This window comes from Maniola hyperantus, chromosome 5, assembly GCF_902806685.2.
Source record: "Maniola hyperantus chromosome 5, iAphHyp1.2, whole genome shotgun sequence".
In the NCBI taxonomy this organism is placed as follows: domain Eukaryota; kingdom Metazoa; phylum Arthropoda; class Insecta; order Lepidoptera; family Nymphalidae; genus Maniola; species Maniola hyperantus.
This window is the reverse complement of record NC_048540.1, coordinates 7,313,530-7,328,445: the sequence shown is the minus strand read 5'-3', so window position 1 is coordinate 7,328,445 and position 14,916 is coordinate 7,313,530. Positions and strand designations below refer to the sequence as shown.

General features: G+C 36.2%; 1 protein-coding gene across 1 annotated transcript in view; it reads right to left on the bottom strand.

Annotated features, from left to right (window-relative positions):
- LOC117982045 (uncharacterized) overlaps positions 1-14,916 on the bottom strand; it is a 66,763-nt gene that overhangs the window by 28,394 nt on the left and 23,453 nt on the right. The window contains exon 2 of the mRNA XM_034968320.2: positions 7,445-7,570. The gene's annotated coding sequence lies outside the window, so the exon portion shown is untranslated. The remainder of the gene's footprint in view (positions 1-7,444; positions 7,571-14,916) is intronic.

Here is a 14,916-nt window from a genome sequence, read left to right as displayed (position 1 = left end):
TTTTCAAAACTCCTTTCTTGGCGGATATCTACGACATGATAGCTAACTACATGCCAAATTACAACCCGATCCATCCAGTAGTTTGAGTTGTGCGTAGATAGATCAGTCAATCAGCTTTTCCTTTTAGGTATATAATTATTTAGACTAGCTTATGTTCGCGACTTCATCCACATAAATTTAGGTTTTTTTTAAATTCCGCGGGATCACTTTGATTTTCAGATAAATAAAAAATAGCCAATGTCTGTCTTCGGGATGCAAGGATGGGTAATGAAAATGTAGGTAACAGACAGACACACTTTCGCATTCATAATATAAGTAGGATTACGATGTTTATTTCAAAATACCTGTATGTTTTAAATAGCTTTATTCTACATTATTAGTTTTATAATGTCATAAAAATATTTTTCTAATTGATATTAGTTGTTATTAAAATTTTTGTAAGACTAAGAATTTTGCAATCGCCGTAAAAGGTATGTTTATGTTTCAATGTGCGCGATGTAGGAATACAATTAGTTATGTATACTACATAGTATTTTCGTCTAACTTGGTCACGTATAAGTAAAGCACCTTTGTGAACCAAGAAAAATGAGAAATGAGTGCCACTGCCTATGATTTTTTTTTGAAACTTAAGAAATCTAGATCATTGAAATGACCTAGTCTGTAATATAAAGTACTGTTTGTAGCATCAAAAACGTAGTAATGGTGATTAGTAACAGCTTAATTTGAAGGTAGGAACTTTAATTAAGTTTACCTAAACAAAATTGTTGGAATAACTTCCCAGTAATATAACACAAAGTGGTTATTGACTGAATCAAATGCATTAATAAGATGTTTAAGTAGATATAAGAAACATTTAAACTTCAGTAGCCACAAATTGACTTTACATATTTCTAAACTCAATTTAGTGTAGGTACAGACGATTTCAATGGAGTGAAGCAAATCGATGGCATTATGGAATCCAATAATATAATATTAGGTAAGTATTCAGGTTATAGGTGTTACATTACAGTAGAACCGAGAGCTCATAGGAAATTAGGAGAAGGCAGCTGATAAAAGCTGAACGTTAGTTATTTAGGTACCTTTATCTGAAACTAGACCTGCTAGGCAGCCCGCAATGGATTAGCCAGTTATGAGATTTTTTTGTTTGTAAGAAATAAATAAAAAAAGTTTTATACTATGTACCGAAAAACACAAAAATTATGAACCTAACACGGACCAGCTGGCACATCTAGTTTTTTAAACTCAAGTAAAGCCGAACAACCACATTACAAACTTTCAACTTTTGTAAATAAATATTAACAAATAAATTATTATTAATATAAATTATTATTATACTAGTTGTATTAGGGAGGCTGCCCGGAGCTGGTCGAGAAAGTAGATCTCCTTTTGGTTGTGAAAATGGTTTTAATTAGATACTGATTTACATAAAATGATATATTATAATTATTAAGACCGTTCGCATCGATGTTATGACACGAAGGCGCAATGTGTACGTCTTCGGTAAGTAGGTATATTGCATCATTTTACTTACTCTTGAAATATGTTTAGCTGATGAGGGCAGTTATCCAGCGTAACAGACTTTACTAGTTGCTGCCCACGATTTCATACGCGTGAATTCAATTTTATAAATCCTGTGGGAACTCTATGATCTTTCGGAATAAAATTTTTTTACAAAAAAATAAAAACCGACTTCGATACACAAACACTAAAAATTGAAAAATAATTTAATTTATTACCGAATATATTATGTATACAAGAGTTAATATAGTTCCATAATAATACTTTTTGGTGCCGGTGCCAATTAGCTTTAGCTGCGCGAATCGTCTAGACTTCATATTTTTATGAGACTCCACAATGGCACCTCATTGGCACCGACCCCAAAAAATATTATTATGGAACTATATTAACTCTTGTATACATAATATATTCGGTAATAAATTAAATTATTTTTCAATTTTTAGTGTTTGTGTATCGAAGTCGGTTTTTATTTTTTTTGTAAAATTTTTTTATTTCACAATTTTTAGTGGCCCCATGGAATTATGCTATGACTGGTTTAAATCTACTGTTTACTAAGCTATTACACTGATCGCGAGCAATTTACTCTTATCCGTTGAGGAGTTCCAGTATCTATCTTCGAAGATGTTCATCAGATCTTCACCAAATTTAAATGAGACCAACTTTGAACTATACCCTTTCAAACAAAAAAAGAATTTTCAAAATCGGTCCAGGCGTCTTCGAGTAATTGGGGAACATACATAAAAAAAAAAAAAAAAAAGATTCCGACGAATTGAGAACCTCCTCCTTTTTTTGAAGTCGGTTAAAAAGTAGTCTATGTCACTCTCCTGTTAGGCTAACATGTGTACCACGAGAAAATTTTGTCTACGCATTTACTCGTCTTATTTGTATGAAGAAACACGAGATAATGCGTAGACAAAATTTTCTCGCGGGGCGCATGTTAGGCCCTTTAACTATATCTCTGCAAAAAATCATGCCAATCCGTTGCTCCCTTGCAGCGTGATTGAAGGACAAATCAACAAACTAACAAACAAACACACTTTCGCATTTTGCAATAAGGGTAGTGATCAAGTATACTTCCTCAAATATCCCATGGTCTCTCGGTCTACGGAGAGTAGCTACGGACTACAGAGGCGCCGCAGTGCAATATGATTTTGAATGTATTTGAATATCATCATTATTACCACGTCATTAGTAGGCATGCGTCACAGTGACCGGTGATTGATGAGGATAGCTTTTATCGCAATCGCTTGCAATAAGGCAGCGAATTAGCATTTTGCATGGTCATATATAACATACAGTTGGTTCAATCATGGGCTAATCAAATGCCCCAGAGCGAACTAGAGAGAGGAAACCCTCGGTTTGATTCTGATTCGTCAATCTGTCAAATATTAGGCGGGGGGCATAGTTCACGACAGTTAGGGAGCTTCTAACAACACGTCAAGGCTTCGAAGTCACTAGCAGGCGTCAAATGTTAGTAGGCATTTGACGTAGGTAGCCCTATTTTTCTTTGATTGTACGTAAAAGATACCTTTTCTTTTCATAACCTACCTAGCGTCAAATGTAGGTAGGTAACTTGTAGGTAATATTTGACGCCTACCAGTGTAAGTTTTGTTGCAAGTTTCATAACTGTCGTGAACTCTGACTGTAGGTCTAGGTCGTACAGTGACTGCAAAAAATGCCTGTCTTAGAATCGAAAATGTAAAGTTTTGTAAGCATTTAACTAGATAGATATATTGAGCCCGCACATGGCACACAAGTAGGTATCGTTGCGAGAACATCCACCCTGTGTGACTCTTTCATATCTCTTTACTATCACAACCCAGAACCTCGTTAAGAGTGCGTTTGTTGTACTTACTTATAAAGCGTGTTTATGCTTATATAACTTCATTGTATAGAATCAAAATCCATACATTAATATCCATACATAAATGCAAAAATATGTCTGTCTGCCTGCTATCTTTTCACGACCTATCCGTTCAACCAATTGTGATACTGATAAGATTTGATACAGAGTTAGATTATATCCCGGGGACGGGCATAGACTACTTTTTGTCCCGCAAAATCAAAGAGATTCAATCAAAGATTTAAAAAAATTGAAATCCACGCTGATGAAGTCGTGGGCATCAGCTAGTTAATCTATAAAAGATTGTGGATAACATTTTAGGAATTTCTGCTTACACAACACACTTTCTGGGCCCCTGTAGCCTAGGGGCCTCGTATCATCGATACGGCTAATACGGCGGTAGCTACGCCCCTGGCGTACGTACGTACGTACACGTCATAAAGTTGGATTGTTGTTTCCGTGCATGTATATTGTATAGGTATCTTTTTAACTTATTTCTATTTATCTTCGCTATCAAAAAGATTCATATGGAGTATGGACATAATGAATAGCGTCTCAAATGGTCTCAATCTATAGATAAGTAATAATTATGAACGACTTAAATAGCCTTCCTCCTAGAATGTTACAAATATTTAAAAGAAGGTAAATGTTAAGGTAAACGGCCCCAAATACAGATTCTCAGTGTGATGATAATAAATTATTCAATGCACGCACTTGCACGATTTGATAAAGCCTTAAACACATAGAACGCGCAAAGGAAAATACCTACTTGTCAACTTCGCAAAAAATAAAGCTCGTGATAGCAACGCGGCATATTTGCGCGCTTTGAAATGTAAACACTTATTCTCGAAATATACAAACCTAGGAGAACTCTTTAGATTTTGGAGTGAGCTCGGATGACTGGTGTAAACAAGTGGAGAGCTGCACCAACGGACGGTTTCATGTACGGATGGACAACGTCCATGTTCGGAAAAGGGCCCTAGTTAGAAGAAGAAAAAGGTATAAGAAATTGTCTAGGAACCGTGTTGACAAATCGCCGCCGCGCATTAGGTTTGGCCAGAGTTTAAGCACGATAAGACTGCGATCCGACGGTCGTCTTGATTCTAATTGAGTCTGGATGGCGAACAGTCATATTTCAGATGATTACACTGCACTCTTATCTTTAGGCATTAGTGGCCTCGGCTAATTTTAGCGTTGCGCCGGCTCATTGACCTGTCAATTTGCAATAGGTATCGAGCTCAACGTTAGCAATTATCTTTGAAATGGCTAATTCATACTAGGTACATAGTTCAGAGTTGACAAGGAAGTGGTAAAGTTTTTGTTTGCTCTAATAATAAAAAAATATTGTTATCATGGTGGCAAAAACTAAAAATTAATTAAATCTTGTGCTGAATAAGGTACTAATATAGGTAAATGGAATTAATTATAACGGTACATTTTTATACTTGCTAAACTTTGAACGATAGTAGAATAATTATAATATGGACAGATGACTTTAGACGAGTATTTAGGAGCCGCTGGAAACAGGCGGCGCAAGACCGTGGCGTGTAGAAGCCCCTATAAAGAGACCTATTATCTAAATATATAAAAGGAAAAGGTGATTGACTGACTGACTGATCTATCAACGCACAGCTCGAACTACTGGACGGATCGGGCTGAAATTTTGCATGCAGATAGCTATTATGACGTAGGCATCCGCTAAGAAAGGATTTTTGAAAATTCAACTCCTAAGAGGGTGAAACACGGGTTTGAAATTTGTGTAGTCCACGCGGACGAAGTCGCAAGCATAAGCTAGTACGTCCATAAGAGGATTCTATCAGTGAATAATGTTATAAATGAAATGTGAAAATATGTAACTATGAAACTAAAAAAGATGAATAATTTTATGCTTCCTTGTAAGTACCTAACCTACTCACGAAACATTTTGTGACACCGTGCGTCCTAACACAGCCGTTATAATGCTAATCCCATACAGCCAATTCAAAAGCACGTTAGTAAATCTGTTGTTAATGCAAGCACTCCCGTACTGAAAAATGTCAGCTTAAAACGGATAATTAATGTTCTTCTTAATATATACTTGAGAAAATTCTGCAGCATTTGTTATTAGTTTACAATGTAAGTATACAATGCTCTTAAACTGGAGCTTCTTCATAATGCCTGTTGCACCACGTTTAATGAGTCGTCTTGTGACAGAAGAGTTTATAATTGGCGAGCGTTGCAGTCGTATAAAAACGTGACAAGCGGTGAGTTCGCAAGCGCAGGTCGGTCCGCGAACTCTCGCCCGATGTAATATCAATTTGTTCTCTGGCCTTGGCACAGAAGCGTGTTAGTTTCTCTCTGAATGGGGGCGCTGCTTTTTGTTCATAGCCACAGTTATTAGTGTGATTGTAGGGAAACGTGTATTTGACGTGCAACAGTCCACTTAGCATCTCAGCAACTAATGGACATGTTACATCCTAAAATAATGCCAAACAATTGCTGAAATGCTGCCTTACGACCGTGGCCGTTTTAAGCCACACACATACAAATAAGTGGGTACAGAGGCATACACTCTAAAGGCCCGCGCAGATGTTGGATTGTTGTTCGCGGAGAACAAATTCATCGCATAACGCTCACAAAACCAGTATCAAAATTTGACGGGATTCGTCCTACGATTGCAATATGGGTGTACCTATATCAGTTATGATTTTTGGTCATTTAAATTAAATTAATTAATTATGAATTGTTAAGTTGTACCAATTTTAACGCAGCAAAAACTTAAACGTTTTATGTGATTCGGCCATTTACGGTAATTGTAAATCAATGGATTCGGCCCTTAAAACATCTCCCGATATAGGTACCCGAGATATTATGATTTATGATTTATGATTTATTTATTCATTTGCTTTCATGGTTACATGAAGCCCCGTTAGGGCATTGCAAAGTTAGGTACATTAACAATACATACATGCTAAATATATAATTATTATACAATTACATGCAAACTACGTGTTACTTACTTATTATCTTACTTATTATCCCTGTTCTATTTAATCTGTTGCAAAGCATCAGTTTTCGCTTATAATTATTATCGATGTTGAGAAAGATTTAATAAAGTCAATAAAAGTTTATTAATTGTTTTTGAATTTTGACTGCAAAATAATTCTTTTGTAGGCCCACTTTACAGTAAAGGCCTTCAGCTGACACGGTAACATCGACACGGCTGCGTATATTATATACTTAATATTTATATTAGACGCGAAATACATTCCAGCAAAGACAATTATCTGGTGGGCACGACTACCTACTTATTAATTGACCTACAGTCTTTGTTCATGAATTTAACATGCAACGTTGCTTGAAACTAAAATACGGTGAACTTTATAATAAAGGACCTTGGATTGGCGAGAAAGCTAGTAGGTTATCGAAAATAGTACATACATAGACACTGCAAGTTAATTTGTTTAGTTTGACAATTGAGTTGCTAAGTATTATAATATTAAGGCATTCCAAACCAGTGGTAGATGCATCCGACGATTCGAAAGTACCTACTTGTGAAAGTTTACTTGAATAAAAATGTTTATTATTTTATTATAGAATTAAGCTGACTTATTCATATACATTCTGCTTAAATATATCATAGTATTATATTTAATTATAAAAATAAATCATCAATCTATCAATTGGTTAGTTAGTAGTACATTTTGAGAAAATTAAAATGATGGTACCGATCAAGTAATGAAATTTCGTAATAAAATAAATGTTATGCTGGTTGCACATTTTAGATGAGCTGCATGCACATCAAGAGCCGCAAACGCAATAGCTAAATGCAATATACCTATATCGCACGTACAAAAAATGCACTGAATGTACGTTTATTCTTAACACTGCTAATGCTGCTCGCATTTACAGTACTTGATAATGCATTGGCTTCAGAATTTTGACTACTGCGGGGACAAAATGTGCAATTTCTATATTGCATTGGCTTCAGAATTTTGGCTACTGCGGGACAAAATGTGCGATCTTTATGGCATTGGCTTCAGAATTTTGGCTACTGCGGGACAATATGTGCGATCTTTATAAATCCTCGTAGAAAATGCTCACCTCAGTGTAGAGAACGTGCTGCGCAAGTGTTAGCTAGTCGGTAGCCTGTGATGAACCCCGCATGGTGCTGGCGGTTTTGTACCTCATATCACTCATGCACTAGCTCTGGCACATCCGCCTCATGATCTGCAAAAAAGTTATGCGTTTGAATTTCTTCATTTATTACTGAAACGTCTGCGTGGATGATTTTGAAAATTTCGTGTGAACTCTTTGATTTCCCGGAATAAAATATTCATTTTTCGCTAAGTGACCAATAAAAGAAAAGATTAGATACCTTGTAACAATAATTCAATTGTAATGAGAAATCCCTATTTTAATTGCGTATTAAGTATAACTACTTACAAGACAAGCTGCAAGCGACACATTTGGCAGTCGTGTATAAGAATCGATGTAGAATCTAGCTAGTAGGAAATGCTAACTAATGTTAAAGTCTTTCGCTTGTTTTTCGAGATTTCGAATTTCATATTGTAACAATCATGGACTCTCATACTAATAGTCTCCCATACTAATAAAGCAATAGGAAAATTTGTTGTAAAGAGTACAAAAATATTAGGTTAAAGTTTATAAAAACCAGTTTAGTAGATTATAATAATGCTGTACTAACACATAAAAACATAAAATGACTATTTTAGAAGGTCAAATTTACAAAACGTTATAAACACTCGTATAACGAGGAAAACTGCAGTTGGGAAGGTAGTACATGGGAACGACCCAGCGGTCGATGCCTAAATGCCAAATGAGTTGTCGCGGGTGTTGACGGACCACCGGCGCGGCGGTGCTTGCATACATTGAGTGCTAAGTGCAAGGGAACGTGCACAGAGGGAACACGTTCTTATCTGTAGGGCCACGCATGTGTCTGAAACTAGAATTGAATTGACTAGAGACACAGATAGGTCTGTTGATCTCTATGTTAAACAGATATTGCTTGGAGTTCTGCACTCTTCTGATGGTTTTTATAAATACAAATACATAAATCAACTTTAGCGTTTGAAGACACTCATGCGAAGGAGGGTCGGAGCGCTCTGATGTTTGTACGTCCTGCCTAAAGGAAATCCTAGCGTCTCGGTGCTCTGAGAATCTTTTGCTAAAGTGATTTCTAACGTGAAATATTTTATCGCTTACATGTATAATACAAATACATCTAAAACCTAAAATTGTGTGGGGATAGTTATATACCCTTCTGAATGGCAATAATATATTAATACAAATGCATACACGACAAACTCGAAGGATTGGGGTCTGGCCTGCGAATATAGCTCGTTTCGACGATACCGTAGTGCTGCCGCTCATCCTTGCGATCTTCTAAAGATCAACTGTGGGAATGCACCACGATAAAAATGCAACTCATGTTCATATTCATGATCATTATCATTATCGTAATCATCTATTCTCGATCGAACATAAGCGGGACGCACCGCTTTAAATAGTATGCTTGCATACGTTGCGCTATACAAAAAATGATGACGTGTTGTGGGGGGGGAACTACTGTTCGTTGGTATTTCATGAGATAAATTGCTCTCTCAATAACTTGAGAAACCAAGAACAAACGATGGGATACTAAGGGAAGGTAGAAGTTCACCGTTGATGGCGTGGCGGAGCGATCAACCATCATTTATCTTTTAATCTTTTCACCCATAAGATAAATGATGCCAATACACAAAGCTCTTCTCCTGCTTCACCGGAGAACAGCTTGCACACGTCTAATAGATTCGGGTTTTAACGAATGTGTTCTTCTCGTTGTTTACGGCATGATTCTATCTTGTTGTCCATACAAAACTAAAGGAAGATTTACTTATTTAGATTCATGCTTAATAGGACTTAATACGTGAACCAACGGATTATTGTTTAGACAAATCCAATACACGAACGCACGTTTCAAAATAATGCGCGAACACATACTTTCAAAGCCCGAACGCGGTAGTCAGTTGAATTTCAATACGCAAACAACCGGATGATTGATTAGACAAATCCAATACACGAACGCACGTTTAAAAATAATGTGTTAGTTATCAATATGTGAACACCCACTTCCTTTGCTCAAACCCCGTAAAATCATTTGTCTGATGAACTCATTACTTCTGATACTCTAAAAGTTCTTGGTTTATTATGGGCACAACACTGCCAAAAGATCCTTCTGCTAGATGATGCACGTGCCACTTTAAAATTAAATTAGGAGTAACATTTATAGGTAGTTCTGTATCTGAGGTAGGGCAGGGCTTTCTTAGGGAGGACCACAGGTTAGTTACAATATTATGAAGCACGACTAATTCACCGCGTGAGGTTCAGCTCGATAGTATGGTAATGTGCGATCGGTATTAATACCTACTAGTTTTACAGAAGTCGCATCCAAAGCGACCTTTTAATTATATGATAACATAATAGGTAGGTATAGAAATTAATTAATGCATAGCTTTGTAAAGCTATTCAATAAACTGCATCAATCATAATATTAAGTCACCTTTGCATAAAAAGAATTCACTAATTGGCATAGCGGGTATGTAATAAAATTGCAATTTAATTACAGGCGGACATACCTACCCAACTTCTGTAAGAATAATAGTGTTCTATGAACCGTCCTTATGTTATTTCGACAAAATCTAACGAAAGGTCAAGAATCACGTAATAGGTCACTTTAATGTTTTTGACATCAGTGAAGGATGTGTTCAGATAGCCTTACCATAAATTATTTCTGATTTTACTGATAACACGCTTAATAACGGTAGAGGTAAGAAATATATATAAAAACAAATATAATAATATTAAACCAACCAGCTACGTCTGTCTTCAAGTGCTAATTCTCCGGCTCCGAATGCCTAATATTGATCTATACGTAGTAGGAATCGTTGACCGCTGTCGTTATTCTTTATAGATGAAACCATTTTCGAAGTTCGAGTAACACTTTATAGATACCTACTGGTGAAAACATCAACCAATTCAATTTAACTTCGCCTTCGAAGGCTACATGTTCAACAGCTAATTATTCCATATTGTAATATTTACTGAGCGTGTACACTAGAGTATTAACGGATCGCAAAATGGATCACAGAATTTTTAGATTTCCAAATTCCGGATTGTCAGTCTACGGATCGTGATAAATATTGTCACAGTTGGATTTGTCTTTTTCAATTTAAAAAAAAGGGCCGAATTGAGAACCACTGCCTTTTCTGAAAGTCTGTTAAAAAATTTATTAATCACTAGATGATGCCGTGACTTCTTCTAAGTGGACTTAGGTTTTTAAAATCTTATGAGAACTTTTTGATTTTCTGGGATGAAAAGTAGCCTATATGTCACTCTACAGGTCTTTAACTATATCCATGGACAAAATCACGTCAATGCATTGCTCCGTGCGGCGTGATAGGACTAATTAACAAACAAATGCCCTTCCGGATTTTAATATGGCTAATGATGTTAGGAGGATAGATGAGTTTAAGCGAGTTGCTAGAAGCTGCTGTATATACAAGCGGCACAAGACTGGCCGTCTTCTGTGCCAATTCTTGCAAAAGAAACAATGTTCACAGCACATCTACTGGATGAAGCAATAATATCCACGAACTTCATGTAATACGGCAATACGATTAATAGCCTCATCTGGTGACAGAAGGGCTGGCTCATTTTTTGCGCAACGGATCAGCCTGGCTGTCCAGCGCGAAAATGCAGCCAGTATTCTTGGCACCATTCCACGCGGGCATGATTTGTATAGTAATTAGATAAGGCTAGCTTTAAGCTTTATTGTAATAAGTATTTTCATTTAACAAAAAAAAACGGCAAAAGAATTTAATAATATGAAAATAATGCCGTCGAAATAAATGATCCAAGTTAGGTAATTAATGAACTATTTGGTGAATGTTTGGATTTGGAGTTGATAAGTCAAATGTCAAACAACCGGTTTGGTTTTAATATCGACTGCGCCTCTTTAAAGGCATGCGAGATGATATAATTGGCGAGATATTCGTTTTATTGACAAAACTATGTGCCCGGAGACAATGCGAAATGTCGAACGAGTAGTAACATATTACACAAGGTTAAACGATCGTAACTTTCAATTGGAATGCCTTTTAACCAGCTTATATCGAATGTAAGTAGATTATGTTTTATTAAAATCAAATTTTAAATTATTACTTCCAGAAAATCCATGTAACTACCTACGAATATTTCTAATAGCGGAGCTGAATATTAAAATGTAAATAATGTGATCCATATTATGTGCCTTGAGTGGCAATTGAAATAGAAATAGAATGATTTTTTATTCAGATAGGAATTCAAAAATGGATTTTATTGAGACGATAGATAGATAAATATATGCAAATAAAGTTATGTTTTTATAATTTTTTTCAAAGAATATTAGCCATGTTAATTGACTAGTATTCCCCTTCACCTTCCAACTAAGCGAAAATCTTGTGCTAGGAGTGGGTACGACAATAGTGCAACGGTTGGGATTTGAACCGGCGACTTTTCGAAATTCAGTCTACTCCTTAATCGTTGAGCAAGTTAGGCTCTTAAAAATATTGGACACATAATTATGTTTCTTTCCAAGCTACGGAGCCCTTGGTGGGCGAGTCTCACTCCCACTTGGTTAGTTTTGGTGGCAAAAACTGTGTCTCAAGGCGCTCCGCGGCGGGGTCGCGAGGTGCACGCCTGCAACCTCAATAATTGGACTAACTACACTAGTGCGCTTTCAACTCGCGTATAAGTATACCTCACGTAATCTACTGAAGCAATGCATGCAATAGCGCATGCATCTAAGCATAGTAGGTAGGTATTCATTTGTATTAAAGTATTTTTTAAAAAGAATATTAGCCATTCATTTAAATGACTAATATTCCCCTTTCCTCTCCAACTAAGCGTCAAGCTTGTGCTAGGAGTAGGTACGACAATAGTGCAACGGGCAGGGTTTGAACCGTCATCCTTTCGGTTTTCAGTCCACTCCTTTACCCTTTGAGCTATTGAGGCTATCGAGTTGCGCGTGTTGCGTGTGCGACACAAACAAAGGAGAGGATGCAGAGAGTGCGTGCATTATTGCGTGCACCACAGGGTTTGACGCATGCGCTATTATAAGTCCCGCAAATTGCTAATGCACGTGGTCGCCATTTTAGTGACGTCAGCACTAGAATAAAGTTTCGAGCTGATGGTATATTTTATGTCGGCTGACGTCAAAATAACGTGATTTCGATGTTAATGAGACATGGTTCCAGCCCAATAGCAATTTGCGGGACTTATACCAGCAAACATAAGGCATGGGTACATCTGGGTAGTTAGCGCATGCGTCTAACGTTGCATGCGTAAAAGTTGAAAGTGAATCAGGGTAGGTAGACCTTATCGGTTGTAGTTACTAGTTAGGGAGGACATAGGCTACTTTTGGTCCATGAAAATCGAAAACTTCCATCATTTAGTTAATATTAAATAATTTGTATACAATATTTTTATTTTATTTGGTAAAATCAAATAAGAGTTCAATTTTGAAAGGACTAACAGGTGTATAGCGTATAGTGATTATCAAGGTAAAGATTATTATCTAAAATTTGCAATTATAATCAAATATTTATAAATGATAGGCCGTATCTAACATTATATTTTGTATTAATAAAATATGATTATGGTATATTTTTCCATAATCTGGAAATCATTGTGTCAAAGTAGATTTGCATATTTAAATCGATGTAATTGATACTTTGGAAGAATTTATATTTCGCACCTAAATAAATAAGCCTGTGATTTTATTTATATTTGTTAGTTCTTCACGGTAACTGAACTGATCTTGATGATACAGCGAAAATAATTCACGGATAAAGTCGTGGAAAACCATAATTGTACTAGGCAATAAACATGGGTTGATGCGCACGGCATTGCACTTCCCTATTATGTAGATTATAGAAAGTTGTAATTTGGCAGCATTATGGGTCTTAGTATGTAAACTAGTTTATGCCTGTGTTTTACACCTTTAGGAATTGAATTTTGACAAATCCTTTCTTAGCGGATGTCTTCGTCATAATAGCTCTATGTGCATGCCAAATTTAAGCCCGATTCGTCCAGTAGTTTGAGCTGGGCGTTGATAGATCAGTCAGTCATTCAGTGAGCTTTTCTTTTTATATATTATACTAGCTGATGCCCGCGACTTCGCCCGCGTGGACTACACAAATTTCAAACCCCTATTTCACCCCCTTAAAGGTTGAATTAAAAAAAAATCCTTTCTTAGCGGATGCCTACGTCATAATAGCTATCTGCGTGCCAAATTTCAGCCCGATCCGTCCAGTAGTTTGAGCTGTGCGTTGATAGATCAGTCAGTCAGTCAGTCACCTTTTCTTTTTATATATTTAAAAGATTTAGAAGATATAGAATAAAGCACAAAAACAAAAAATGTCTAAGAAATGCACTAGATCCCACCTACAGTTTCACTTTAAAAATCTGTCTGTTCCCAAATCTCACAAAAACTACTTCTAATAAAAAGCAAATTCTGATATTGTATTTCTACACGTAGGTACTTTAAAATTGATTTTTATCATTGTAATTTTTCAATTATAATCTTGTTATGTCAAGGTTTTTATTACCTACTTATTACCTCTGTTATGAACAAATGCTCCTTCTACTAGGTGCAGTATGTAGTTAGTTATAAAACACAATTATCAATTATCCCCATTAGTGGAGCGAATCGCAGTAATTTTGAAGCTATGATGATTGAACGACGAGCCTTGAGAAAAATGATTGAGGCTCTATGCTGCTTGTTCAAAAATTCTTGTTTTTCCGCGTCACACGAAACCAGCTAACAATGCGTTATAAATCCCATAATTGTGTTATATGCAACCATACAATTATCCTCCTTTTATTAACCGACTTCAAAAAAAGGAGGAGGTTCTCAATTCGTCGGAATCTTTTTTTTTTCCAGCATCGAATTGTCTTAATTCGCCTTAGTAGGTAGGTAGGCATAACGAAACTATATTCTTTCCCAATTGTGCAAGCATTATAATTTCAGAGTTTTGGTACAGTTTCGTTATTGAAGGGTGAGACCTAGTTGCGATAGTGCATATAAGCAAAGCGAACTAAAATCCTCTATATTTGGTAAGCAAAGTTTATCCAAGTCGGTTTTCGTATAGAGGTAGCTTGCATCCCTGGGGACGAACGAAGCTACTATTTTTTATACAGGAAAATCTAAGACTTTCCAAGGGGTTTTTAAAAATCTAATCCCACGCGGACGAAGTTCGGACATCTAGTAATACCACAGTTTTACACATCGTAAAACAGTGCTGATATTTAGATAGAAATAGGTACTTATCAGAGTCGTAGGTACCTACTGTTACGTAGGATATGAAAGCCCAGAACTCAAAAACTTAGAAAACCTGATTGTTAGTAAAACAACAAATCATACAAGTCCAGTGCTTGTGGTCGACAATGCTTTGGTATAATTTTAGTTAATTAAAATTCAAAATCAAACGTCATAAGGATTGGTTTTTTGCAATCCGTTCACTCACATGCACGTC